The sequence below is a fragment of the Balaenoptera physalus genome, assembly GCF_965194825.1.
Source record: "Balaenoptera physalus genome assembly, chromosome: 4".
Lineage (NCBI taxonomy): Eukaryota > Metazoa > Chordata > Mammalia > Artiodactyla > Balaenopteridae > Balaenoptera > Balaenoptera physalus.
The window spans coordinates 2,791,034-2,819,005 of NC_138891.1; the positions used below are offsets into that span (position 1 = coordinate 2,791,034).

General features: G+C 41.7%; 1 protein-coding gene and 1 long non-coding RNA gene across 15 annotated transcripts in view; one reads left to right on the forward strand and one right to left on the reverse strand.

The window, feature by feature from the left end:
- THRB (thyroid hormone receptor beta) overlaps positions 1-27,972 on the forward strand; it is a 386,050-nt gene that overhangs the window by 178,272 nt on the left and 179,806 nt on the right. The gene's annotated exons all lie outside the window — the stretch shown is intronic.
- LOC309660322 lies at positions 21,567-27,503 on the reverse strand. The gene is made up of 2 exons (XR_014263341.1): positions 27,375-27,503; positions 21,567-26,442 (listed from the first exon to the last, which is right to left on the reverse strand). It is a non-coding gene; the product is annotated as an uncharacterized lncRNA (long non-coding RNA).

The window sequence follows — 27,972 nt, forward strand, 5'->3', positions numbered from 1 at the left end:
AAGATTCTAAAGTGGTTTGGTGATAGGCTCTCAGACTTAATTTCTAAATCCTCCTACTTAGGTAATTTCTACAACTGGTACTATGACTTCTGGAGTATTCTAGCAGAGGTTCTCAAGAGAATCCAACCTTACTTATGTTCAGCTGTTGGTTTCTGGTCACCCAGATTATAGAATACTGGAGATGGAAGATTTCCTGGAGATGGAAGATTTCTTAGAGATGGACTCTTTGGCTTCTCTAAGTGTGGTTATGGTCAGTCCCACTGACACCACCCACGAGCTTGTTGGAAATGCAGAATTGCAGGGCTCTCTCTAGACCTAGTAAATCAGAACCTGCACTTTGACAAACTCCCCAGGAGATTCTTATACACAGTGAAATGGGAGAAGGCTGAGTCCATCCTCAATGCCCTCGCACCCCACACGGCTAGCTGCGTTGAACGATTCTTGTTGTTTTCCCCGCCCTAAGAACATTCGGAAACAAAACAGAGTCATTAACAGCTCCTGTCTTGGCTAGGGGAGCAGTTGCCGTTTTAAAGGTCAGAAATGCTATTCCCAGGACACAAAGAAAGAACAGGATCCAAAAATATATGTTTAGGAATTTCAGTTGCCTGGGGCCCGAGTTTGTTAGAACAAGTCAGCTTGTTAAGGAAAACCTGGTGGTCACTTCATCTGTGGGCCACCCAACACTCATCAAAATCAATGGATTTCATTTTATGGAAATTTTGGACACCAATAGCACTGCTTTTAAAAGATTTGGGGGGAGTAAGAAGTGGCATGAGTGGGCATGAATGTAGTGCTCACGAGGAAAATACACTAACAGCTAAATTCACTCATGAGTTCCACATCCATACTTGAGAGTGATGCATTAAATAGCACACAGACAGTGCTTGCATTGCAAAAGGCGGCAGAATATTAGGAAGAGGAAATGGAGCTAATGGCTTTGATCTTTTCTGCAACAGGTTCTTTGCAGGACTCTGTGATAAAATGAACATGAGAATATACCCACATTTTGTTCAGCCCAAGAAGGGTCAAGCTCCTATAATAAGAAGTGTCTTTCAGTAGAATGTTCTAGATGAATCAAATCCTTGATAACAATGATGGAAAAGAAAAAATTAACAATAATATTCCTTTGCTCCTGGACAACATGGGTTTGGCCCAAAAGTTCGTTCAGGTTTTTCCTGAAGATGTTATAGAAAACCCGAATGAATTTTTTGGCCAGCCCAATACTCTAAAGCAATTAGCTTTCAGTTCAAAAGGAAAATCTGAGGAGAGATTCTGATGTCCCCAAGATCTGAAGACCCAAAGAGGAAAGCTGCCTTCTGGAAGCTCCAGGCAAAAAAAAGGAGCTTCAAGAGTTGCTCTAAAAGACTTTACACATTTAATTACCCCTAGGAAGGGTCACAAGACAGAGGTGGGAGCTGGACCTGGCCCAAAGCAAATACAATAAGCTCTTTGTTATTTGGTGCATGTAGATTAGATTAACAAAAAATGATACTTAACCCATTTACCTACTTTTCCCATGAACTTTTTCAAATCCTTTGTTTGAACCTATGGAAACGATGGTTTTCATTTGAAAAGATAAAAGGGTTTAAGCTTCTAATACTGGTTTATTATCCTGGCTAACTGATTAAGGGGACCAAGTGAAATACATACTTATACCATTGTTTCTATATAAATCAGTATTTTACAAAGGCTCATTTTTTTCTCCAAATTCACCTCTAGTTTTTTACTGCATAAATGCTTTAAAATATATTCATAGTTGTAATTTCTCGTGAACTTCTGAGATCTATTTTGTTTTTCCCGCCCTTACGCTGTAACCCAGCGCTGTCCACTAAAAATAGAAAGTGAGCCACAAATGCAAGCACATGTGTAACTTGAAGTTTTCTAGTAACCACATTAAAAAAGAAAAACAATATGGGAACATATGTATATGTATAACTGATTCACTTTGTTATAAAGCAGAAACTAACACACCATTGTAAAGCAATTATACTCCAATAAAAATGTTTTAAAAAAAAAAAAAGGACTCTTCTAACCAAAACCAAAATGTTTATAATATTTTGAAATAAATTTTTAATGTAAACTTAAAAATTTTCAACCAAAAAAAAAAAAAAAAAAGTAAATGGCAACCATGAGCCAAGTCATAGTTTGATACCTCTATTTGATTGCATCTTATTCCTGAATTATGACACTGAATAAACATCTTTCAACAAGAAAAAAAAAAAAGGAAAAACAAGTGAAATTTATTCTAATATTATGTTTCACATAACTCAATATCCAAAATATCATTCTCACAAATAACCAATATAAAAATCATTGAGATATTTTACATTCTCTTTTCCATGCTAAGTCTTTGAAATGCTTGTGCATTGCACACTTACAGTACATTTCACTTCAAACTAGCCACATGTCAAGTGCTCAGTAGCTACGCATGGCTAGTGGCTTAGGAGAACCTGAAGAAAACTAAGGACTTCCTCCCAGAAAAATTCTCACCAGTACACATTCCCCATAAACTTTCAAGGGATTCATGAACTTCTTGAAACTACCTTGGACTTCCTGTCATAAAATAATCCCAAACTGCCATAATTCCATCACTAATCTCACAATTTTTCTTAATGTTGACCATTGGGGGGGTTGTACAAATTATTTAAAGAGAACATTTTAAATCATTTCTGTAGATGAAAAATGTGTCATTTGCCAAAAGATAACTGTAACAAAAATATTTAACTATTTTTATTATTTTTGCAATTGAAGTACAGTTGATTTACAATGTTTCAGGTGTACAGCAAAGTGATTCTGTTTCATATATATGTATGTATGTATGTATGTGTGTGTGTGTGTGTGTGTATATATATATTCTTTTTCGGATTCTTTTCCATTATAGGTTATTACAAGATATTGAATATACTTCCCTGTGCTATACAGCAGGCCCTCGTTGGTTACCTATTTTATATATAGTTGTGTGTGTCTGTTAACCCCAAACTCCTAATTTATCCCTCCCCCAACGTTTCCCCTTTGGTAACCAGAAGTTTGTTTTCTATGTCTGTGAGTCTACTTCTGTTCTGTAAATAAGTTCATTTGTATCATTGAAAATTATTTAACTATTAATTTGTTTTCATGGTTCATCCACGGACCTACCTCCTAAATTCATCTCTCCTATCACGCACGCCACTTAAGGCTGGGGGAACAGATGAAGAACTTGCTCTAAACCTTGTCTGATACGGCGCAGGAGTGGAACAGAGTCTCTGGAGACCCAGTGCTAGGTCACTATAGCAACAGAACTGGTTGAGCTCTCAGGTCTGTACAGCGGGATGGGGATCGGAGGCATAGAGCTGCTCAGGCTCATTCACTGTGGCGTGGTTCATGGACAGTAGAATGGTGGGGATTTTTTTCCTTCTACTGATGAATTTGCTTCCCTGACTCTATTTGCCAGGAGATAGATCTTAAGCTCTGCCCTCTTGGGAGAAATGGGGCTGGGGAGGTGAGGGCAGGAGAGCTGGGGAGTTGACTCAAATGAGGTCTGCTCTAGGCTTAAAGACATGGGCCTTTGCTCTCGCCATCTTTGCTGGCTTCCTCCAGCCCCAGTCCACTGGGTGAGGCCCCGTGGACGGAGGGGAAAGGCAGCCGATAAGTGGTCAGTTGACCTTTCTGCAGCATTGACCTCAACTCCAGGCTGCAAATTCAAATGCCAGCAAAAGTAGGGCAGGTGGGGGCTTCCCTGGTGGCGCAGTGGTTGAGAATCTGCCTGCCAATGCAGGGGACACGGGTTCGAGCCCTGGTCTGGGAAGATCCCACATGCCGCGGAGCAACTAGGCCCGTGAGCCACAACTACTGAGCCTGCGCGTCTGGAGCCTGTGCTCCGCAACAAGAGAGGCCGCGATAGTGAGAGGCCTGCACACCGCGATGAAGAGTGGGCCCCGCTTGCCACAACTAGAGAAAGCCCTCACAGAAAGGAAGACCCAACACAGCCAAAAATAAATAAATTAATTAATTAATTAAAAAAAAAAAAGCTGGGCAAGTAACTTAAACGAGTCACTTCTTAAGGAACTGGATATTTGACCTTTTTTTAAAAATAAATTTATTTATTTTATTTTATTAATTTTATTTTTGGCTGCGTTGGGTCTTTGTTGCTGTGCGTGGGCTCTTCTCTAGTTGCGGCGAGCGGGGGCTACTCTTCATTGTGGTGTGTGGGCTTCTCATTGTGGTGGCTTCTCTTGTTGTGGAGCACAGGCTCTAGGCATGTGGGCTTCAGTAGTTGTGGCACACGGGCTTCAGTAGTTGTGGCTCGTGGGCTCTAGAATGCAGACTCAGTAGTTGTGGTGCACGGGCTTAGTTGCTCCACGGCCTGTGGGATCTTCCTGGACCAGGGCTCGAACCCGTGTCCCCTGCATTGGCAGGCGGATTCTTGACCACTGCGCCACCAGGGAAGCCCATGGAAATTTGAACTTTGGAGTGAAATGCCCTGTTCTTTCAAATGCTGACTCCTTTATTATTGTTGTTGTTGTTGTTGTAATTTTATTTAACACTGTATCTACTAATCAGAACACTGATGCAGGGCGGACTAGGCCAGCAAGATGCCACCTGAGTCTTCAGCCAAAACATCACTGGTGGTTCTCCGTCAGGAACTGCCTCCGTGCATTTTGTTGATCTCACAGTGGGCTGGGTGCTGGGATGCCGCTAGCCTTGGAGACCTCAGTACAAGGGGCAGTTCTGCACCCAAAGATCTGTCCTGCCCCAAATGCTGTAATGCCCCAGCTGAGAAACACTGAAAGAGTAGTGGGACTTCTCTAGTTCCCCATAGGGTATCCAAGTTCAACTTGGGTTTGGGGCCAAGGCCCTCTTTGGTAGCGAGGAAAAAATGTATTTTCCAGGAGCATCTATTTCCTTTGGGTTGCACAGGTGTGACGGACACAGTAGGTTTCAAGGATTGGAGGTTCTGACCACCTTTGGCTTCTCTCACGTTTCTGCAAAGCTTTGCAAAAAAGACTTTAGAGACAGATTTTCTTTCCCCTTTTCTGGCTTTTGTATGCTTCCACTCTTCAGAGTTTTCACTTTTTTGTTTAAAATGACTTTCAAACAGTGGGGACCCCGAGGAAATAACTTGATTCAAGGTTTACAACTAAGAAAAGGTCTGGGTTGCAAAAATCCCATTATAGTTCAGCTGAACTCTTTATTCACTCGTTCCCCCAGAAGGAGTTATGCTACAGGTATGGCCTCCTGAGAGGGGTACATCCTCACTATTCCTTGGTTGAACAAATTGAGTTCCACTAATTCTGTCCCACACGCACTCCAGTTCAGCTGAAGTGTTTGTTGGGTTTTGTTCAGTGATGATCTCCTTCCCTGAACCAAAGAGGGTCTCTACGATCCATTGTCTGAGATTCGTATGAATGATGGAGCCTCATCTAGGCTTCTGGTGGTCTCTCATCTATCTATCTATCTATCTATCTATCTATCTATCTATCTATCTATCTATTTATAACTTTTTAGTCAGTATCACATGCATATGCTAAAGTATGTAAGATTTGATGAGTTTTTTAAATAGATATCACCCATGTCACCACCACTCAGAAGAGGACACAGAACTTTTCCACACCCCAGGGGGCTCTCTTATGCCTCTTCTGCCCCCCTATCAGAACCACAGGATTTACCTGTGGTTCTGATGGGGGGTATTTACCACTATTCTGATTTCCATCACCATTGGTTCATTTTTTTACCTGTCCTTCAACTTCCTATATATGAAATTACATAAATACTCTTTTGTATTCGACACTTTTTGCTGAATTGAGACATTCACGCATATTGGTGCGGGTCTCAGTATTTTATTCTTTTGATCGCTGAGTAGCATTGATTATGTATGTACTACCATTTGTTTATTCATTCTCCTGTTGGTAGACATTTGGGTCGTTTCTGGTTTGGAGCTGTCTTTTGGAGAGCATATGCATTTCTCTTGGATATATACCAAGGAGTAGAAATGCTAGGCCGTAGGGTAGATGTATGCTTAACTGTATTAGGAACTTTCAAACAGCTTCCCAAAGTGGTTGTATAAACTTTCAGAGCCACCAGCAGCGCATGAGATTTCTAGCTGCTCCAATCCTCTCCAACACTTGATAATGTCGGTCTTTTTCATTTTAGTAATTCTGATGGGTGTGTAGTGATAGCTCATTGTGGCCTTGATGTGCATTGTCACCTACAATAAGTGAGTCATAAAAATTATTAAAGTTCCTGAAGAAGCTTTTAAAGTCTTGGCTCAGTCAACTACACATGCAGTAGTTATTAACCCTTTTCAGGAATCCGAATTATTTCTCCTTCCTGAGAGACGTGGTACCTGATTGTGCAATCATTCCAACTTTCTCAAAGGTGAAAATTCCTCAGCCACACCCCTAGTGCAATATCCCCAGGGTACAGCCCTGATACACGGTGTACACCCAGCACCGCCACCATAGGCACCTGGCAATGAGTTTGCCTGTTACGTAAGCACCCAACGCACATTTGTGGAGCACTTACTTTGTTGCAAGCACTGTGCTGGGCATTGAGGAAGCAACGGGGACCAAGGCACAGTCCCTCTCTTGACAGGCTCACAGTCTAGAGAGGGAGACAAAGTGAGCAGACAAGTGTCATGCAGTCTGAGTGCTTTGAGAAATGTGTACGTTAGGGGGCTTTGAAGCCCAGAGTAAAGGTGCTTGGAGAGATCAAGGAAAGTCTTCCCAGGAAGAGTGATAACCGAAGCGAGGGTTTCAGAAAGCAGAGGGAGGGCACCCCAGGCAAGGCGGCTGCAATGCAGAGGCGTGGAGGTGAGCCCCTGGACGGGTTACCACCACTGCCAGGGCAGCTGGAGCATAAGGCTTGTGCAGGTGACGCAGCCAGGACGTCTGCAGGGCCAGATCATGCAGGGTGCACTTAGGCAAAGGTATATGTTACAGAGTCTCAGCCTAGAGAATCTCCTTCTTGGTTTACCCCAAGCAAAAAGAATCAAGACTTCCCTTGGCTGTTGTCTCTGAGTTTGGACTTCTATTCACCTTTTGAAGTTAAATTGCCTGATGGTCAACGGCTTTCTACCTTCTTATCTGGACCCGAACACATTTTCTATTAAACAGTTTGCAAACAACGTGTACTTTCTCATAGACGGTAGCCTGAGAATTGTATTTTCCCCACTAGGTTTTTTTTTTTCCTTATGTGCCATCCAGGCCCACATCCCTCGCCCATGCAATAGCCCTGAATGTGGCATACGCCCACTTTCAGTTTTCTTGCAGAATGGAGTTTTCTTCTCAGTGTTAATATCTTTCCTTCTGATTGGAGGAGACAGGCAGACATTTACATTCCTAATCAAGCATCTTCTCTTCTAAACCAAGTCAGTCCTGATCATGTGCAAAACCTTCTCCCTCCAGCACAGCCAAGGAGGCCGTGGGGTATCAGAATGACTTCCTTCTGCTGTATTAAACAAACTCTCGTGTAACGTGTCCCTTCCCATTTTCCAGGCGGTATTCAAACCACGTGACACATAGCAATTCACTTACTCCTCACCCCCACCCGAGAGCTGGACAGGATCATCTCCATGGACAGATGGGGAACTGAGGCAGCAAGGGGGGTGGGAACTTGCTCAAGTCACAGACAGGATGTGAACCCACACATTCATTCTTGTCAACACTGTACCATGCTGCTGCCGCTTCCTGGTGAAATCTCCAGGAGAAACTCAGAGAAAAAAAGTTCACTCAGCAAACATTTATTGAGCAACTGCCTGGTGGGTGAGTCAGCAACACCTTTGCCCCGGGAACTCTTCGCCTATTTGACAAGACAGGGAAAAAAAATGTTTGCAATGCAGTGTGAACTCAAGGAGGGAAAGAGGCAAGGAACTAACTAAGCCTGGGGACAGAAGAGAATGGCTTGGGCTTCAAAGAGAGGCTCAGCCCTTGTGGGAAGGCGTGAACAGAAGGGGCGGCTGTCAGAGGCCGGAGAGGGAAAGGGGTTTGGAAGGGTCACGTGTGCTGGGGGTGAGAGGTGTAAGGTGTACAGGTGAAGGTGAGTATGGGAGACGGGACAGGGGGAGGAGCAGCTCGGGGGGCTGGATCGGAGGGTCTCCTTTGCAGGCTGGAGACCAGGGCTCATCCGGTAGCCAGTGGGAAGCCACTGAGGGTGTTACATAGAGGGCAGAGGTGATGGACCACCTTCACTGTTGTAACCCAGGAGAGGATGAAATCTCATCGTGCGGGCATTTGGAATCTAGGAGTATCAGGTGGGTTGGCAATAAAATGTGGAGTCTAAACTATAACATGCAGAGCGGAGACATGCAAGCAAAGGGGACAGACAGGGAAGAGCAAAAGGGGAGGAAGAAGAAAGGGAGAGAGAGAGAAAATGATGTTTGCTGAAAGGCAGGATGGGGGAAGAGAGGAGGGAAAGCATGAAAGGTGGGAGAGAAAGGAAATATGTCAGTACCTTAAAAATATCTCATGGTAACGTTACTGGCAAAGTCTACATACGATTGAGGCTTTGGGAAGTATTTTCTCAGCCAGCGTTTGTTTTGGTGGCTCCTCGACCGTTACTGTCATGCCTCTATAACCACCCATTGAGATGACTAATATCTGCAGATAGTTCGTCAGGCTTATGTAAGGCTTATTTAGGGGCCTTGCCTTGGCATGCAGACAGCTTCCAGACTTTACGCACCAACAGAAACATGTTATCTGAAGAGTGCAAGAAAGCAAATTAAATTCATTGCTCAGCACCCCAGCAGCAAGCGAGCACTGCCCTATGGGACATTTTCAGAATAATGCTTTTCTTTAAAAAAAGAGAGAGAGAGAGAGAAAGCCATTTGAAGTTCAGCCTCACCAGCCTGAATTTCCCAACCCAAAGAAACTTCCAACAGACGGGAATCACAAGCCTTATTTCAAGCGAAATTATTCTTGTCCTCTTTGCCAGTGGTAAGCAGCGGAATTAGTGGAGGGAAGGATTATGCTGCAATTAGCTGATCGGGCTGGGCGGCAATGGGAGAGAAGTAACAGTTCTCATCGTCTCAGGACCTGTAGACATGGATAAGGTAGCATGTCAGGTGTTAGCTGTCCGGGCGGCCTCCTGGTGTTAGAGGAGTCTCCTTTCACTGGGGGTTTAGGTTACCACCAGCTCTGCTCATCTTCCTGCTGCAGGACTGGCTTCTGGGAGCAATCCCAGAGCCAGAGAACAGCCCCAAGTCGTGAACTGTTTGTCTGGGAGGGTCGTGACGCCAGCCCAGCGTCAGTCCACACTGGCGTCTAAGATGCACGTCAAGAGCATCTAATTGGGATCTCTCGGCCTCAGAAGGGCGGGACATGGCTGTGGGTTCCAGGCAGTTTCTTTGCTTAGCAAGCCTTCGTTCCACGTGGCTTGGAGGTAGAGGAGGGGCAGATCATGCTGAGGCTGCGGAGATGTCAGCAGATCCTGAGAGCCCCTAGGACTGTAGGGTAAGTGTCCAGCAGCCCGTGACGGATGCTCTCGGTGTGGGCGCTACGGGGATTTTGTTACAATTCAGGGATAGGGTCAAGGCCTGTCCATCTTCAGGGCACAGGCTTCCAATGGCCAACTCTTCTTAAAGCTCTCACGTATCATTGCTAAGGGTGAGATTACACAAATGTACTTACCGGTATTTTTCACCTATCTTGAATTGGAACACAAAGACAAGGCAAAGAAAATATCACTCCTGGATTCCAGGCTTGTTTTTGGTGGAGGATGGGGGGAAAGAAGGTAATAAAGGGATATAGATTATAATGCTGTGTTTTCTAAACTTTAAAATTTTTAAAGAGATTTGTTAAAGAAAAACTATCTTCTTATTCTTAAATAGAATACTGAATGCATATGTGAATAGGCCATTGTAATCAGTTCCGAGTGCCATACTTTGAGGGACACTGAGTGTCCTCAAGGGCCACACCTGAGGGGACAGCCAGGGGGTGTTCCATGGAGGTTGCAGCTTTGGAGATGCTCCACGTTCTGCAGGAAAGGTGGGGAGACCTGGGGGTGTTCAATCTGGAGACAAGCCTGCTGACGTGATTGCAGCTGTTTTCAAGTAGAAGAATGAGGTACAGAGTAAGGAGACTGCTTGTCCTGGATTTCCCTAGGAAAAGGGTTTCGTCCTTTGGGGAAAGGCATGACAGACCTCTCTGACAACCTGATTTTTAAAAAAACCACATAGGCTTTCTCCCCAGAAAGCGCACTTATATCAAAGCAAAATTGACCCATGATATCAGGGATTCCATGGAACCTTATAAAGTCCATGTAAAGAATTCCCATTTCAGACAGTAGGACTGACAGTGAATGGAAATTTCAGGATTTGGTTTGAGCTCAGGGAGAATTCTCAAAGAGTCTGGCAAGTGCTCCAGTGGAACTGGGTTTTTCAAAATGGGATTTATTCCCCCATCACTGGAGCCTGCAAGAATGGGCATGTGAGCTTTGGACTCACCGAGATCGGGATGTGGATACATGATGCTGTTCTAGCTGTGCATCTCCAGACAAATTAGTTACCCTGCTAAGTATCCCTCCGCTCCAGTGGGGAAGTGGAAGTCAAATCTATCAGAGTGGTTGGAATCACTCAATGACAAAGGGTGTGTAAAATGCCTATCCCACTACTAGAGAGGTGGAAGAGCAAAAATTAACTTCTCTGAGTAATTCTCAAAGACGATGGGCAAGAAAAAGCCTAATTCCTGCCTGTGGATAAGTTCTTCATAATTATGTTCTTTTTTTGACTTAAGAATATTTGAGGCAGCATTCTAGCTTTGTGTGGGAAGTTACAATAAATGCCTAACTCCAAATATGTACCAGATTTATATTTTTTTAAAAAAACTTTTTAAATGCATTAAAAGGTGATATTATGGTATCTTAAAGTTTTTTTTTAAAAAGTATTCTAACCAAAGTATGAATGAACATTATAGAAAATGAAAGGGACTTGAGATGATTCAAAGTGTTTTCAATGAGGAGAAACTTACCCTGCATTTCCATTTAATAGAAGAGGGAATGAAGTTGCATTTTCAGGCAACACTTAATAATGGGAAAGAAAAGTTAACTATACATCAGGTGAAAAGTGATAATGCTAAATAGTCACGGGGTATAGAGTAGAAGTTAAATGCCTGTGTTTACGATTCTAGAAAGGAACATAGTTTCCAAAGCCCTTTGGTAATGGGCTTCTTAAAATGTCCAATGGGGTATGAACTGGAGGATATGAACATTTAAGTCCCATGGGAGGTGGGATATTCTTAGCAGCTCCACGGAACAGCTCCAGAGTATTTGCTGCAATGTGAATCATGCTTCATTCCCCAAGCAGCAAATTTGTGTGGCACACCTACTACAGCCAGAGCTGCTCCAGACATTACTGGATGGGAAGGTGGTGTGGAGGTGAGGACAGGGATGTCCCTCCCCTACAAGGACCATAAGCCAGGTTGGGGAACTGAGCACATGCTCCTAGAAGAATGAGTGGTGCAGGCAATGATTTCCCAAGTTGTTGAGAGGAAGGAGGGAAAGTGTGTTGAAGTTGATGACAGCCTTCCTGGAGGAGGTGAGAACTGAGCTGGAAAGTAGTAGGAGTTTCTGTCTTTCCATCGCAGTAAATGGCAGCTCCAGGCATCTGGATGTTCAGTCCAAAACCCTAGAAATCATACTTGCTTCCTCTTTCCCTCACCCCGAAATCCAAACTCTCGGCCACTCCTACATCTTCTACCTCCAAAATACATCTTGATGCTGCAAACTCTCACCATCTCCGCTGCCGTCAGCCTGGGTCAAGCCGCCATCATCCCTCTGAAATGCTTCCATAGTCTGTTAACTGGACTCGCTCTTTCCACTTTGGGCCCAGCCTCGAATCCATTGTCCATAAAGCAGACGGAGTGATGACGTCACCACTGCAATGTAAACTCTTCAGAGGTTTCCCGCTGGGCTAAAAATGCGGACTTTGCTCCCCACCATGGCTGACTAGGCCCTGTAGGACATGGCCCAGCTACACAGATCTCAGCCCCGTCCTTCTCCCCTCAGCTCACCGTGGTCCGGCCACACTGCCTTCCTGTGATGCTGTGATCCCGTTAGATGCACCACAGAGAGAACAGAATGTGAAAATTACTGAAGGCCGTCTAAAGAGATCAGCTCAAACTTAGCAAGAAAGCTGGGTTTTATAATGATTCTGCCACACAAATGTGGGCGTGTAAGTAGAAAATGTCAGCAGCATGGTTTGATTTCACAGACCCCTGGGGAAGGCTCCTTTTATATTTCAAAATGTATCTCCCCCACCAGCTTCATTTAATTCTTTCCCAGGATAATATATTTTATGAAATTCCCACCAAGAAGGACCACCAATATTTACTATGTGCCAGGTACAGGAGCTCTAAGAAAAGAAGATATTAAAAAAAATAATAATAAAAAAAAAAGGAAGACATAAAGACCTACCTTCTTAGTGCTTTCAGGCCACCATGAGACACAGACCATCATAACAAAAAATAATCACGGTGAAGAGTTTGACGAGAGGCCGTGAGAACACAGGGGTAGGACGCCTAACCCTGACTTTGGAGATCAAGGGAAGCTTCCCAGGGGAAATATCATTCTAGCTGAGACTTAAAGGAGTGGGTGTGGGGCAGGAGGCAGAAGCAAGTGTTTCAGTGTCCTTGGCGGGGGAAACGGTACATGCGAAAGGATGGTATTTAAGGGTGGCATGACACTTTCATGGAAACCAGGAAAGTTCAGCATGGTTGGGACATGACGGGAAGGTAGGGCATGAGGGGGTGGAGAAAAGAGGAACCAGATATTAGAAGTAAGCAGTGGTCTGTGAACAGAAAGCCTTACGAGCCACCAGAAGGTCTTCTGGCCGGTCAGTAGCACATGACAGGTTTCATGCAGTGGGATGGCATGATCTGGTATGCGTTTTAGAAAGCTCACTTCTCTGACAAGGAGGCATCCAGAGGTTGGCAGGCCAACTGAAGGGCTGTTCTCTAATCCAGAAGAGAAATGATGTTGGTATGAACCCACAGAGAGGCAGAAAGAATGGAGAGAATCCGGAAGAGAGATTTAGAAAGGATCCTCTGAAAGACTTGGGGGTAAACTTAATGCAAGGGTGCATGAGAAAAGAGTAAAAAGAATGATTCATTGTGTGGAAACCATGGGCAACCTCTCCCAGGCTCCCAGGGGCTAAGACAGGGATACAAGTGTAAAAGGAGCATTGGGAGGAGATGGGGAGAAGTCACTCCAGAGAGTGAGATACCTTTCTTTTTTTTATCTGAGAGCAGGTTTTCTTTGTGGTGTGGGCTCTGTAAATTCGGAAAATCGATGGCTGGAAGAGTCTATGAAAGGTGGAGAGAGAAGGTACCTTAGAGGATCATTGAATCCTTAATTTCAGGTTCTTCTGTCATTAATATACAATATGAAAGAGAAATATTGAGTCTGCTAGGGAATAGCAAGGTCCTTTCCAAGTCCATTATACTGGGATACCTGTGTTTACATTTCCCATGATGAAGGTGTGCCCAGAATCTTCTCTGCTCTGGACAAAGGTGATTGCAGCCCCTTGGGGAATAAAAGTGTTTCCTCATCCCATCTGGCTTCACATCCCTACAGAAGTCCTCATTTACATTTTGCGTGAGTAAATGTCTGGACTGTGCAGTGTTTTATGAGCTTCGTGGACGTGTGAATGTGGGAGAGACAGACAGACACAGAGAAAGATGGCAGTAGATCTGCTTGAGACTCTACCCAATTAAGTTAATTCCTGTGACATCATCCCACTTTAGTTGAAGCCTTCTAAAATGAGTCTTTCTTGTTTTACCTGTGATTTAAACTCCTATTAAACCATGGACTTCCATGAGAAAGAAAGTTCCTTTACAGCAAGGTTTCCCAACCTCTGGGGCTCACTCCTGACATTTGGGGCTCACTCCTGACATTTGGGGCTGGATAATTTTTTGTGGCAGGGGCTGTCCTGTGCATTGTAGGATATTTAGCTGCATCCCTGGCCTCACTAGATGCCAGTAAAGACCTCCCCAGGCCCAAGCATGACAATTAAACATGCCTCCAGACATACATCACCAAATGTCCACAGACGGGGGGACCAAATGGCCCCAGTTGAGAATCATTGTTCAGAGCACTGGTTCTCAAAACACTGTCCTCAGACCAGAACATCTGCATCATGTGAAAACTCATTAAAAGTTGTGGTACAGGGCTTCCCTGGTGGCGCAGTGGTTGAGAGTCTGCCTGCCAATGCAGGTAACACGGGTTCGCGCCCTGGTCTGGGAGGATCCCACATGCCGCAGAGCAACTAGGCCCATGAGCCACAGTTACTGAGCCTGCGCGTCTGGAGCCTGTGCTCTGCAACAAGAGAGGCCGCGATAGTGAGAGGCCCGCGCACCGCGATGAAGAATGGCCCCCACTTGCCGCAACTGGAGAAAGCCCTCGCACAGAAACGAAGACCCAACACAGCCATAAATAAATAAATAAATAAATAAATAAATAAATAAAATATTAAAAAAAAAAAGTTGTGGTACATATATACGATGGAATATTACTCAGCCATAAAAAAAGAATGAAATAATGCCATCTGCAGCAACATGGATGGACCTAGAGATTATCATACTGAGTGAGTCAGACAGAGAAAGACAGATATCATATGATATCACTCATATGTGGAATCTAATTTTAAAATGATATAAATAAACTTATTTACAAAACAGGAAGAGACTCACAGACATAGAAAACAAACTTATGGTTACCAAAGGGCAAAGGGTGGGAGGGATAAATTAGGAGCTTGGTATTAACATATATACACTATTACATATGAAATAGATAACCAACAAGGACCTACTGTATAACACAGGGAACTCTACTCAATATTCTGTAATAACCTATATGGGAAAAGAATCTGAAAAAGAATGATTACATGTATATGTATAACTGCATCACTTTGTTGTACACCTGAAACTAACACAACATTCTAAATTAGCTATGGGGGCCAGCAATCTGTGTTTAAGAAGCTGTCGGGTTGATTCTGATCAACACTAAAATTTGAAAAGCACTGCCTTAGAGCAAATGAACGGTCATTAAAGTTACACCGGAAATAGTTATTTATGTAAAAAAAAATTTTGTTTGGATAAGGGAAGATTTTCTCTCTTCCATTTTTCTTTCCCGTTTAAGAAAAGAAGTAAAAGTACATCATTTTATTTCTGCAAGGCAAAGATTATTGATAAATAGTTCCCTATCAAGGAAAATTCTTATAGGTAGGCAAATAATTTTTAAATCTCATGAAAAGTTTGTTACTCTGAACAGAATTCTTTTTTCCTTAGTTCACAAAGATCAAGTAATAATAGCGTGATTGGGTATCAGACTGACAAAGAGAGATTTTAAATAAGCACATGGAAAAACTTTCTGCAAGCTGAAAGAAATGTGATACAGAACTTCCATTTGGGGCAGCAGGCACGCTGTCTGCCCAGCACCCTACAGCATTTGGAGAGCCAAGGCAGGTGTCTGTGTCAGGGAAACCCTCCCTCTGTTTTCTTCCTTCCCTTCCCTTGTCACAGTGTATTTTCAAATTCTGAAGTTGCTAAGCTATTCAGTGATGTTGACATCTTTAAGAAATGCCTTTGGGACGCAAAACATTCAATTGGATTTTAAAAATCATTTTATCAGAAAAGGAAATGACGTTCCACTTAAATAATTTTTAAAGAGGCAAGTATGCCAAAATAAGGAAGATAAATTTAGTAAGACTTTGTTCATTAATTCATTCTTTTTTTTCATGTATTGATTAGTTCAAAAAATATTTATTGTCGACTGGATAACAGTGAATAAGACAAACATTTATTCTCTGACCTCATGGGACTTACTTTTTTTGTAATCAAATGAAACAGACAGAAAGCAAATAATCCAATAGTTCAAATTTGGGGTTGTACCCTGTTCGTGGATTATGAGATCAGTTTAGCTGTTCACAGACAGCTTTCATGATTGTTTCTTTAAGGAACAAACTAGAATGGAATGAAGAAAGTGGACCTCATTCTACCATAGTTCTTAAGTGTGTTACTTCATCAAACTGTCATTTCAGTTGTATGTGCATGTGAGGGCATAAATCAAAGTCAAACATTTCTCTTTTTTTTAATTTATTAGTTTTTTGGGGGGAGGTTTTGGGTTTTTTGGCCACATCCTGCCGCATGCGGGATCTCAGTTCCCCGACCAGGTGTCGAACCTGTGCCCCCTGCACTGGGCGCACAGAGTCTTAACCACTGGACCGCCAGGGAAGTCCCAAAGTCAAATATTTCTTGTTATGAGTTTTAAAAGTTTGAAAAATACTGAAAATTTTAAAATAAATGAAATGATTTCAATTGTAATACATGCTGTGAAAAGGCTAAGGAGCGAAGATAGAAAAATCACAAAAAATGCCAAGTGTAGAGAGGTAGTACCAGCATCAGCTGTGTGGTCAGAAATGGTGTCTCTGTTGAAGGACCCTTCCACCTGTACCCAGTGAGGAGAGGGGCACTGCGGGACAGAGGAGACAAGCCTTCCAGACAAAGGAAAGACCAAGTGCAAGGCTTCTTCTGGGGCCTCAGTACCCTGGGTATGGCAACCTACGTGGCAAAGAAAACAGACAGTTCACCTCCTTCCTCCTTAGGAAGGAATATTCTAAAACTTTGGGTTGATAGAGTTACAAAAACAAAAGGGGGACATGAACCTATTCCATAAACACAGATAGGTCTCACTTCAACGACATGGAAAATCCCCAATTCAAATAACTCATAGAAAGAAAACATAATTCAGTTAAAATTCAGCAAATATTTATTGAGTTTTTACCATGGGCAAATAATTACACTAAGGTGAATTCGAAGATAAACAAGAGTTTTAAGATGTGAGTGTAAGAGTTTAAATACAGAAGCCAAAGATTATAATTTACCTATTAATAAAACCGTCAGCCATCTCCTTTTCAAGAATATCGATTCCACATGCCTGAAATTTACTTTCCTCTCATTAGCTTTATAACAAAGACTTCATTCACTCCAGAATAGTCTCTGCCTAATTCGATAACAGAATGGTTTCTGCCTAATTAGATGATCTGCTCTGATATATATTTCAAAAGCTAGGGGCGTTCTGTATCCAATGGTGATTTTCTATTCTAGGACCTCAAACAAAGCATTGCAACCTAGGACCTCTGTAACACCCTAATCCTGCACTCCAAGGCTCTCCGATTCTTTCATAGAACCCCAAATTCAAAAGCCAGCACTTCGATAGGAATTATGCCTGTGTTTGTAACAAACTTCCTATTGCTGTGCTTCATATTATCAGCATCTTTATTTATTTATGTATTTATTTTTGGCTGCGTTGGGTCTTCGTTGCTGCGCGTGGGCTTCCTCTAGTTGCGGTGAGCGGGGGCTACTCTTCGTCGCAGTGCTCAGGCTTCTCATTGCAGTGGCTTCTCTTGTGGAGCACGGGCTCTAGGCACGCAGGCTTCAGTAGTAGTGGCGCAGGGGCTCAGTTGCTCCGCGGCATGTGGGATCTTCCCGGACCAGAGATTGAACCCGTGTCCCCTGCATTGGCAGGCGGATTCTTAACCACTGCACCACCAGGGCAGTCCCAATCAGCATTATTTTAATCCCCTCTGTCTCCTTGCCCCCTCACTCAGTTCAACTGCCCAAGCTCCTTGACAGTCCTATTACGCATCACTTACCCTACCTTCCTGCCGACTGTCAGCCTGCAACGTCTTCAAAGCTCAACTTCTCACTTTCTTTGCCAGACGAGCAGAATTCACAGAGGCTGCAGCAGTGACCACAAAAGCTATTTCTGTAATTGACAGCATAGACTCATGGTCCTACCTTGACGACAATGGACTGTAGAACCACAGGCCATTGGTGAGTGGTCTGGAAACTCCAGAGACAATATTTATACTTCAGCTCAAAACAACTAGAATCCAGGAAAAACTTTGAGTATAGACAGCAAAGTCACAGGGAAAGTTGTGAAGGATCCTATAAGCAAATAGTTTAAGACACAGTCATTTGCAGTCGTATCAAGAACCTACTCAATGTCCATATTCTTTGAAGAAGTATTTGAGAAGCTTCTGGAACACTTTTGAAGAGTTTTCCTAAGGAAATAACTCAGAATTCAGAAATAGATTTCAGATCAGAAATGTTATTTGTGGCACCATTTGTGTTTGAAAATCAATCAAGTAGCCTTCAGTAGGAGAATGTTAAATATATAATGCTATATCTTTTTAGTGGACTATTTAAAGTCATTAAAAGTGCTATTTATGAAGAGAGGATAGCATAACAAGATGGTTAATGTTAGAGGGAAAAGAATAAAAATCAGAATTTATGATACAATTTCACCTATATTATATATGCATAGAAAATGCATAACAGATGTATAGAAAAACTAGAAAAGAAATAAGAGTTGAGATATCTAGATATACTACTAGTCATTTTTTCTTATACTTTTCAGTATTTTTAATATTTTTCTAGAATAGCATATATTCCTTTTGGGTTCTAAACAAATAACCATTAGTTCAAACATTATCATGCTATTTCTCCAGTAAATGTAAAAATAATTCATGGTTTCAGACAGTATTCAGCATATATATGGCACTGGGCAGGCTATCAAAATTTGCTTGCCAACATCCATGAGTATACACTTGTTTAGTTTAATCACAAATTATTGTCAAGTAGTCAAGCAACATGAATATTTTATAATTTATTGTTGGTTGTACTTGTAAAACAATCAAGAACTCTCATAGGAGATTTTCATTCTTTATTGTGAGGAAAAAGAGAAGGATCTGTAATCATGCTTTGCTTTAAGAATGTGACCTTTTTTTAGAACCAGATATAATAGGATAATAACCCACTCATAATAAATAATGTGCCTCCCTAATTGATTACTAAAATTTATCAATTAATTGTAGGAAAGTAAAAAGAACTATTTGTATAGTTCAGATAGATTTTAGCTCTCTTTAGAAGTTTTATCAGCTCTTCAAGCCTTGCATGGTTACAAGTTACAGGGTTATATATTATGAGCTACAAGATTAATGTGCCAGTTCAAGGACTTTGAGCTATGGACTGGAAACAGAGGGTTTAAGCTTAACGAACACTTTGTTTCTTCACTCAACTGTCCGACCATTTGCTTTGCCCTAGATAAAACAAGACCAGCTCTTCTGATCACCTTGGAAACTTGGTGATACACCCTCCCCCATCCCTAGAGGCCACATTAGTCATCTACGAGCAGGCACATACTAAGAAGACATGCACTCCTCTGTTTTGGAGAATTTTCCCCTTGTTCCTCAGCCCCGTTTATAATTTCTGCTTTCAGGGAGACTGTATTTATGACAACCCAATCATCTTGGCCTGTGCACTGCTTCTCAGTGTGAGGAACCAGAGCCTTCTGTGGAAGGCTGCTTTGTCAAGGGCACTGTTGGCAAGTTCCTGCTTCCTCCTGTGGGTGGTCCAGCACAGGCCCGTGATGTGCCAGGAAATTTAGATCCAGGGAGCTCTTATCTATTACAGTGACGAGCCTCCTGGAAATCAGAATTACAGGTAACTAATATTCCTTCTGTGTGCCAAAGTAAACCCCAAACTCTTAATCCCCAAATGACAGGAGTTTTAATATTAAAATGGTTTTTTCTATGTAGCATATGTAACGATTTGTTAGTCTCTGGGCCAATACAATACAAACATCATTGAAGGGCTTTGATTTTGAAGCACATCTAAATGAACAAAAGGAAGAGGTACGTTATCTATTGGAAAGGACTTTTCAGAAGGAGTTCATGGGAGAAGGAGATAGACTCAGATTTCCTGGGAGCCAGCTCAGTCTGAGAAAAAAATTCTGAGGGGTTTAATAGAAGGAAACAAAGCAGGCTTAAAGCAAGGCAAACCTGATTTTGAATCCTGTATAGAATCGGGTATCCTTGGGCAAGTTCCCTGTATTTTCTGGCCCTTTCTTCCCTCATTTAAAAAAAAATGGAGTACGGGACTTCCCTGGTGGTGCAGTGGTTAAAAATCCACCTGCCAATGCAGGGGACACGGGTTTGATCCCTGGTCCGGGAAGATCCCACATGCTGCAGAGCAACTAAGCCCGTGCGCCACAACTACTGAGCCTGCGCTCTAGAGCCAACGAGCCACGACTACTGAGCCCACATGCCACAGCTACTGAAGCCCACGTGCCTAGAGCCCGTGCTCCCCAATGAGAGAAGCCACCGCAATGAGAAGCCTGCGCAACGCAACAAAACGAAGAGTAGCCCCCGCTCACCGCAACTAGAGAAAGCCCACACGCAGCAACAGACCTAACGCAGCCAAAAATAAACAAATAAAATAAATAAATGTATTTTAAAAAATGGAGTAGAGTTCCCTGTGCTATACAATAGGTCCTTGTTGGTTATCTATTTTATATATAGTAGTGTGTATATGTTAATCCCAAACTCCGAATTTATCACTCCTCTCACCTTCTCCCTTTGGTAAACATAAGTTTGTTTTCGAAGTCTATGTAATAACCTATATGGGAAAAGAATCTGAAAAAGAATGGATATATGTATATGTATAACTGATCACTTTGCTGTATAGCTGAAACTAACACAATATTGTAAATCAACTATAGTCCAATATAAAATAAAAATTAAATTTAAAAAATGGAGTTCATAAGAACTACTTTCCATGGTAGGTATAGGAGGAAATGACATAATGTATGTGAAACTCCAGGCTTCTGTGGTATGCGTTTCACATACTTCTTCATCTCATCATTAAAGCGTATTAAATGCTACCAACCCATTGTAGTTTGTTCACCCTTACAGGGAAAATGTACTTCTTCTCATTTGGTAATTAGAATGCAACATGCAAATGCTCATGTCTACCTTAGTTTGGGATCAATTGCCGCCTGTAATTCCTACCAATATATAAACAGGTACTAATCCTGATACTTGAACCTTTGACCTTGACCTTACCCGACATGTGCAGCAGGAACCCCAGGACCAGGGAGGAGATGCTGCATGCACATTCCCACCAGTACTACCATATCCAGCCCACACTCCATCTACTCATTCTGACCTCCAGCCCCCTTGTACTCCAAAGAAATGACTTTCCAGGTAATCATAGAGTGAACACCTGGATGTCTCGATACAAAGAACAAATTTGTTATGCAAAAAATGTATATTTTGTGGGAGGGGAAAATTGTGGAGAAGGTTTATTATATTATGTTTGGAAGATAGATGGATGTTGAGAAAAAGAAAGGAGAGCAGGTAAATTCAGGAGGCACATTCCTGAAGATGAAGCAACTTTTGTAGCCCGTTGTATGTAAAGTGTATGCCAGCTACATCTATGGCAGTGGTTCTCAAATTTAGCAATTGAGGAGCCTGAGTTTCTGATTCAGTAGGTCTGGGGTGTGACCAGATAATTTGTATTTCTAACAAGTTTCCAGATGCTGCTGGCCTAAGAAACACGCTATAAGAACCACTGATCTATATAATTCATATAATGAATTTAGGAGCTTTTCATCTTTTTCACTGGTCTGGAATAGTTTCAATAACATTGGTATTATCTGTTTTTTAAAAGTTACTTGGAACCCGACTGTGAAATTATTTAATCCTGGTAATTTTTCCCCCTTTTAAATGATAGACTTTTAATCACTGTTTCAATCTCTTTTTATTAATTTCTTTTTTACTTCTTGGCTTAGTTATCCTATTTTATTTAAGAAATAATGCATTCCCTCTAGGTTTTCACATCTATGGCAATAGGGTTAAATATAGTACTTTCTTATAATTATCTTAATCTTTTTGTGTGTGTTTCTCTCTTCCCTCAATCCTAATATTTTCCTCTCTTCTTTCCTCAATCATACTCATGAGATGGTTATACATTTTATGAAAGAACCAGCTTTTGAATGTATTTGTTCTTTCTACCATGTTTGTTTTCATTTCATGTATTTCAGTATTTATCTTTATTAATTTCTTCTTCATACTTTATTTAGGTTTATTCTTTTGTTCTTCATGGAATTTCTTAGTATGAGTACTATGTTCATTTATTATAAGTCTTTCAGTAATGAAGCTATCATAGTTATAAGCTATACATTTTCCTCTGAATATAGCTTTAGCTGTATTCCATAAGTTTTGGTAGGAAATAGATAGTCTCCTTTGCATTAGTTGTAGATAGTTTATAATTTAAATTTTGCTTTTCTCATTAATCCTAGAGTTATTTTGAAAGTTTTTTTTCAAGTAGTTAAGATTGACTAGTTATTGCTTTATTACTTAACATCAATTTTATTTGCTTATGATCTAAGATTATGGTCTATTAAAATACCTACTTTTTAAAGTAATTTAAAATTGTCTTTTTAGCTTTGTAATTTATATTTTATTAATGTTCCATTAGGATGCAAGTTCTGTGCACAAATCTATTAGATTGTGTGGCTTACGTTTTTCAAATCTTTATGTCCTTTCTTATATTTGGGCTTCTACATCAGTTCTGAAAGTTCCCAAATCATTTCCTAAAACCAACATAACTTTTCTTTCAAAACCTGATAAACAAAATACAGACCAAAAAAATGGACCAATTTTCACTTATACATGTAGGTGCAAACTCCTTAATAAAATATTACCAAGTAAAATCCAAAGACATCTCGAAAGAATAATACACTATGACCAAGAAGGACTTGTTCCTAGAATATAAACATGGTTAAAAATAAGGTAATTTATCAAAATAATTTGTCTCATCATTAAATTAAAGGAAGGGAAAAAAAAGATAGTAACAATACATGTGAAAAAGGCATTTGTAAAATTCAGCCCTTTTTAATAAAAAACCTTAATTGCTTTCTTTTTCAGTTTTACTTAAATGTGGTAAAGACTCTCCACCAAAAACTAACAACAAAATTCCAAATGGTGAAATTCTGAGGTTCTTCATATTAAAATCAGACCTAAGAGAGTGTATCAGTGATCTATTGTCACAATAATGCTGTAACACAAACAACTACCAAACTTCATGGACATATAATAATGACCATGTCAGTAGCTCACAGTGGTGGGGATCAGGGGATCTGAGCTGGGCTTGCGAGCACATCTGTGGTCAGATACCAGTCATCTAGGCAGCTCTGGGCCCCCGACTGGGCTTGCTCACGTATCGGGGGCTGGCTGGCTGGGAACTGATGTAGGATGGCCTCTGCTAGAACAATTGGGGAAATTTTGCTCTGCACGTGTTCTCCCCTTCCAGCCGTCTAGGGCAGGCACACTCTCGTGGTAGTGACACAGGAGCAAGCGCAAGCCCAAAGTCAGAGCACTTTTCAGGCCTCTGCTTGCATCCTATTTGCTAACATCCCATGGACCTACACACTCAAGTGGCTCAGCCTAGACTCAGAGTGTGAGGGCCCTGCAAAGTTTCATGGCAGAGGGCATGGATGCAGGGATAACTGACACTGTCTTTGCAGTCGTCTACAGACAGGGATCCCTGTTTCCACTAATATTATTCATCATCATTTCCGAGGTTCCAGTGAATTTAGCGGGAAAAGGAATATTTAGCGTAGGTCACGCAACCCGAAAAGTAATATTATCCTTTTTTGTTGATGATGTGTTTGTATACCTACAAAAGTCAAGGGACTCCAGGAAACAACTGCTACGATGAGGAATGATATTTGACAAGTGATTGGATTAAAAATAAATGTAGATGCATAGCACAGAGACCTATATTCAATATCCTATGATAAACCATAAAGGAAAAGAATATTAAGGAACAAATGTGTATATATGTATAACTGAGTCACTTTGTTGTACAGCAGAAATTAACACAATATTGTACATCAGTTATACTTCAGTAACAAATAAATAAATGTAGAAAGGTCAGTAGGTCTTCTTTATTAACATTCATTCAGCAAATATTTATTGAACTGAATGAATGCCACGCATTTGCTGGGGAGGGGAAATCTCCCGTCTCTGCCCGCTTGAGTTCTGGTGACTTGGACTAATCATAAAATCGACACAAGAGAGATGAACAGGAAAAAAAGAAACAACTTTAAATTCATGCACATGGAGGTCTCATAGAAATGAGACCTAAGAAGTGGGGAAAGCGGGCAGCTTTTATATTTTTTTAGACACAGAAACAATACCTTTGTGAACAATTGACAGGACAAAGAAACTTGGGCTTTGGGTGCTTAATTACTGAAGACTGTAAACAGAGTTTGTGCTTGAGATAGTAAATTCGAGAAGTAGCAAGGTTTATTTACACGGGCTTCTCAGCTCCACATTCCCCATCTCTGCTCCGTAGGGTGTCCTCCCTCCAGGTTCAGGAAGGGCACCTTTCATGTGAGTGATTTATTTCCTGCTTTCAGAAAGTCAGAAAGGAGGGTCAGAGTGTTCTTCTTACGTTGGCCATTTCGTAAGTAACTTTAATTCAAAATAATCAATATGCCAATGAGGCACATTTCGGGGAGGGCCTGCCCTGGGCCCCAACACAGTCATCTAGTCCCTGGAGATGTAGTAACGAAGGAAAGAGAGAAAATACTTTTCCTCACGGGGCTGACATTTTAGTTGGTGGAAATGGAAAATAAACCACAAATGAGTAAATAATAAGTCAGATGGTGACAAGTACTATGGAGAAAAATTAAAAGCCAGAGAAGAAGTATAGTAAATACATAGCAGGCAGGGTGGGTGACAGGCAGTGGTGTGCTCTTTCCTATGGGGTGACGAGGGAAGGCCTCCCTGATACAAATAAATTGGCATCTGGGCAGAGACTTGAGGTCCAGGAGGACGCCTGCCTTGCAGAGACCTGGGACCAGCACATTCTGTTCAGAGGAAACAGCACCAACCAGGGCCTTGAGACAGGGCTGTGCTTGGTGTGCTTTATTTATAAGAGCGATCCGTTACGAATGGAGAAGTAATTGTCGCCCTAACAATACACTGTACAATACTTAGGAATGAACTTTAATGAGAAATACTAATTTGAAGAACAGAAAACAGTATCTGCAAAAACCTAAGAAAACTGTTTTTAAAACAAATAAAAACAGAGGAGGCAAACTTGCCTACGAGATACTTGATTGTGATCAAGACAACATGATATTGGCAAAGGAATAAACAAATCGATGCGTACAACAGATTGGAGAGTCTATCTAGAACCAAAGCTCTACTCCTACTTGCTAACATATTCAAAAGTAAATTATCGATGGAATAATCAACAAAGTCCTACTGTATAGCACAGGGAACTATATTCAATATCTTGCAATAAGATATCATGGGAAAGAATATGAAAAAGAATATATATATACCTATATATGTGTAATATATATATAGGACTGAATCGCTTTGCAGTTCACCTGAAACTAACACAACATTATAAATAGCTATGAGTTATTATAGATGGATAAATGTACATTCAAAGAGTAAATTAGAGATGGATAAAGGCACACATTTTTAAACTGAGCAATAAATATGTATTCGTTTTCTACAGCTGCCATGACAAATCATCACTACCCTAGTGGCTTAAGGAAAACAAATTTTCTGCCCAACAGTTCTGTAGGGAAAAGTCTGACATGGGTCTCCAGGGCTAAGGTGTCAGCTGGGTTGTATTTCTTTCTGGAGGCTCTGAGGGACCGTCCATTTCCTCCCCATTCCCAAGGTTTGTCCACATTCCTTGGCTTGTAGCCTCCTTCCTCCTTCTTCAAAGGCAGCAGTATTGCATCTCTCTGACAGTTCTTCCACAGTCACATCTCGCTCTTACCACACCTGGAAAAGGAGCTCCCTCTTAATGACTCTCATGACTACATTGGTCCCACCTGGAGAATCCAGGCTACTGTCCCCATCTCAAGGCCTGTACGTTTAATGACACCTGCAAAGTCCGTTTTGTCATGGAAGGTAGCATCGTCACAGGTTCCAGGGATGAGGTGATGGGCATCTTTGGGGACCGTCTTTGTGCCAACCACAAACATTTTAAAGGAGACTATTTTTATAACCCAGATGTCAGAGAAATGTTTACAATCCATAAGACGTTAATGCTGTACCATGTAATTTGTTTTAATCATGTGACCCAACATGCCATAAACAAACTCAACAGACGTAAGCTAGATGTATTACAACATGTGGCAGACAAAGGGTTAATGTCTTGCATCTTCACAGCGTTCATCAGAATTGATAGAAAAAAACAACTTTGAAAAGTGGGGGAAAGCTCTGAATAGTCAATTTACAGGAAAGCAAATTCCAATGGCCAGTAAAACCACAGGAAAATATGTTCAGTATCAGTAGTTTTCAGAAAAACACAAGTTTATGGTAACAATGAATATATTGGTTCCCTAGGGATGCCATAACAAACTGCCACAAACTTGGTGGCTTAAAACAACAGAAATATATTCTTCTCACAGTTCTGGAGGTGAAAAGTCCGACATCAAGGTCAGGGCCATGCCCCCTCCAAAGACAGATTCTGTCCTCTATCTTCCATTGCCTGGTGGCTTCAGGTGTTCCTTGGCTTGTGGCTGCATAATTCCAGGTTCTACCTCCTTCTTCACATGGTCCTCACGTCTTCCCCCTCTGTGTCTCTTACGGGATACCTGTCATTGGGTTTAGGGCGCACCAAATAATCCAGGAAGATCTCATCTAGATAGCCTTAGCGATATCTGCAAAGACCCTTTTTTATTTTTATTTTTTCTTTCTTTTCTTAGTTGAAGTATAGTTGAATGACAACGATGTGTTTATTTCTGCTGTACAGCAAAGTGATTCAGTTATGCATGTATCAGTATATATACGTTCTTTTTTGAGATTCTTTTCCATGATGGTTTATCACATGATATTGAATATAGCTCCCTGTGCTCTAGGTAGGACCTTGTTGTGTATCCATTCTCTATACACTAACCTACATCTGCTAATCCCACCCTCCCACTCCGTCCCTCCCCCAACTCCCTCCCCCTTGGCAGCCACCAGTGCAAAGATCCTTTTGTTAAATGAGACCATACTTATAGATTCTGGGGATTAGGACACGGACATATCTTTTAGGGGGCCTACCATTCAGCCACTACAATGAGATATTATCCCTCCCATCGAATTGGTTATTCACCACCGTGGTAGATGGAGAGATTGGGGTGGGGGGAGGGAGTATTGTACCCTGCTGTGGTCTGGTGAATTTTTGAAAAGCAAACTATTAATGCAAAAACACACACATAATCATGTATTACATGACTCAGCTTCTGGGAAACTAGCCCATAAAAATAAAAGCACCAGTATGCACGATTTTATACGCAAGAATGTTATTGCATCATCATTGCGGTGAAGGAAAGAAGAATCTGGAAACAAAATGAATGCCCGGCAATTGGGGAATGATTGAAAAAAACTGCGGTACCCCTATTTTATGGATGTGTATATGTAAGAGATTTGAGAAATACGTGGAAGGAAAAGTATCAGCTTTTATTACAGGCAGAGTGATGAGTAGATCATGCCAGAATTCATGTTTAAGTGGAAGAGATTACTTTCTTTTGAGCCACCGTACCTGGGATCCTGTAGAGATGTCTTGATTCCCTGGTTCTTGGTATCACAGAGCGAAGCCACGTGTACCCAGCTGCCGTGGTCTCCATCGCTCGGGCTCAGGTAGGAGGGCACCCTGGCTCCTCTCTCAAGCTCCTCGAGCCTGTAAGTATACGCTGAGCTCCCAGAGTAACAGTGTTTTGGTTCTGCTCTCCCTGAGGTACCGTGAGAATACTGTTTGGTGATTTGACTGGACAGATTTAGAGATGTAATCAGTGGCTTTTGACAGAGTCACTGCTGACTGAGAAAATTCCTGCGCCATTTAGTTCAGGAACTGAGAGTCAGTGTTGGGCTGGGCCGCTCAAAGCTGCCTTGCCCCTGCTTCCTGCAATTCCCCCAGAATACTTTGAGCGGTGGGAACACACTGAAAAAGGTACACAGCTTCCTCCTCCAGAAAAAAGCCACATGCATTTAAAGGTATAAACTTCTGGTAGGTTTGCTTTTTAAAAAATGTCTCCCTTGCCCAGAAACCTCATGGCTTCCTGGAATCTCGGTTAAGAATTCAGATGTCCTTATGATAAATTTCTAAATACTGTAATTTCAGCCAATATACTGTTCACAAG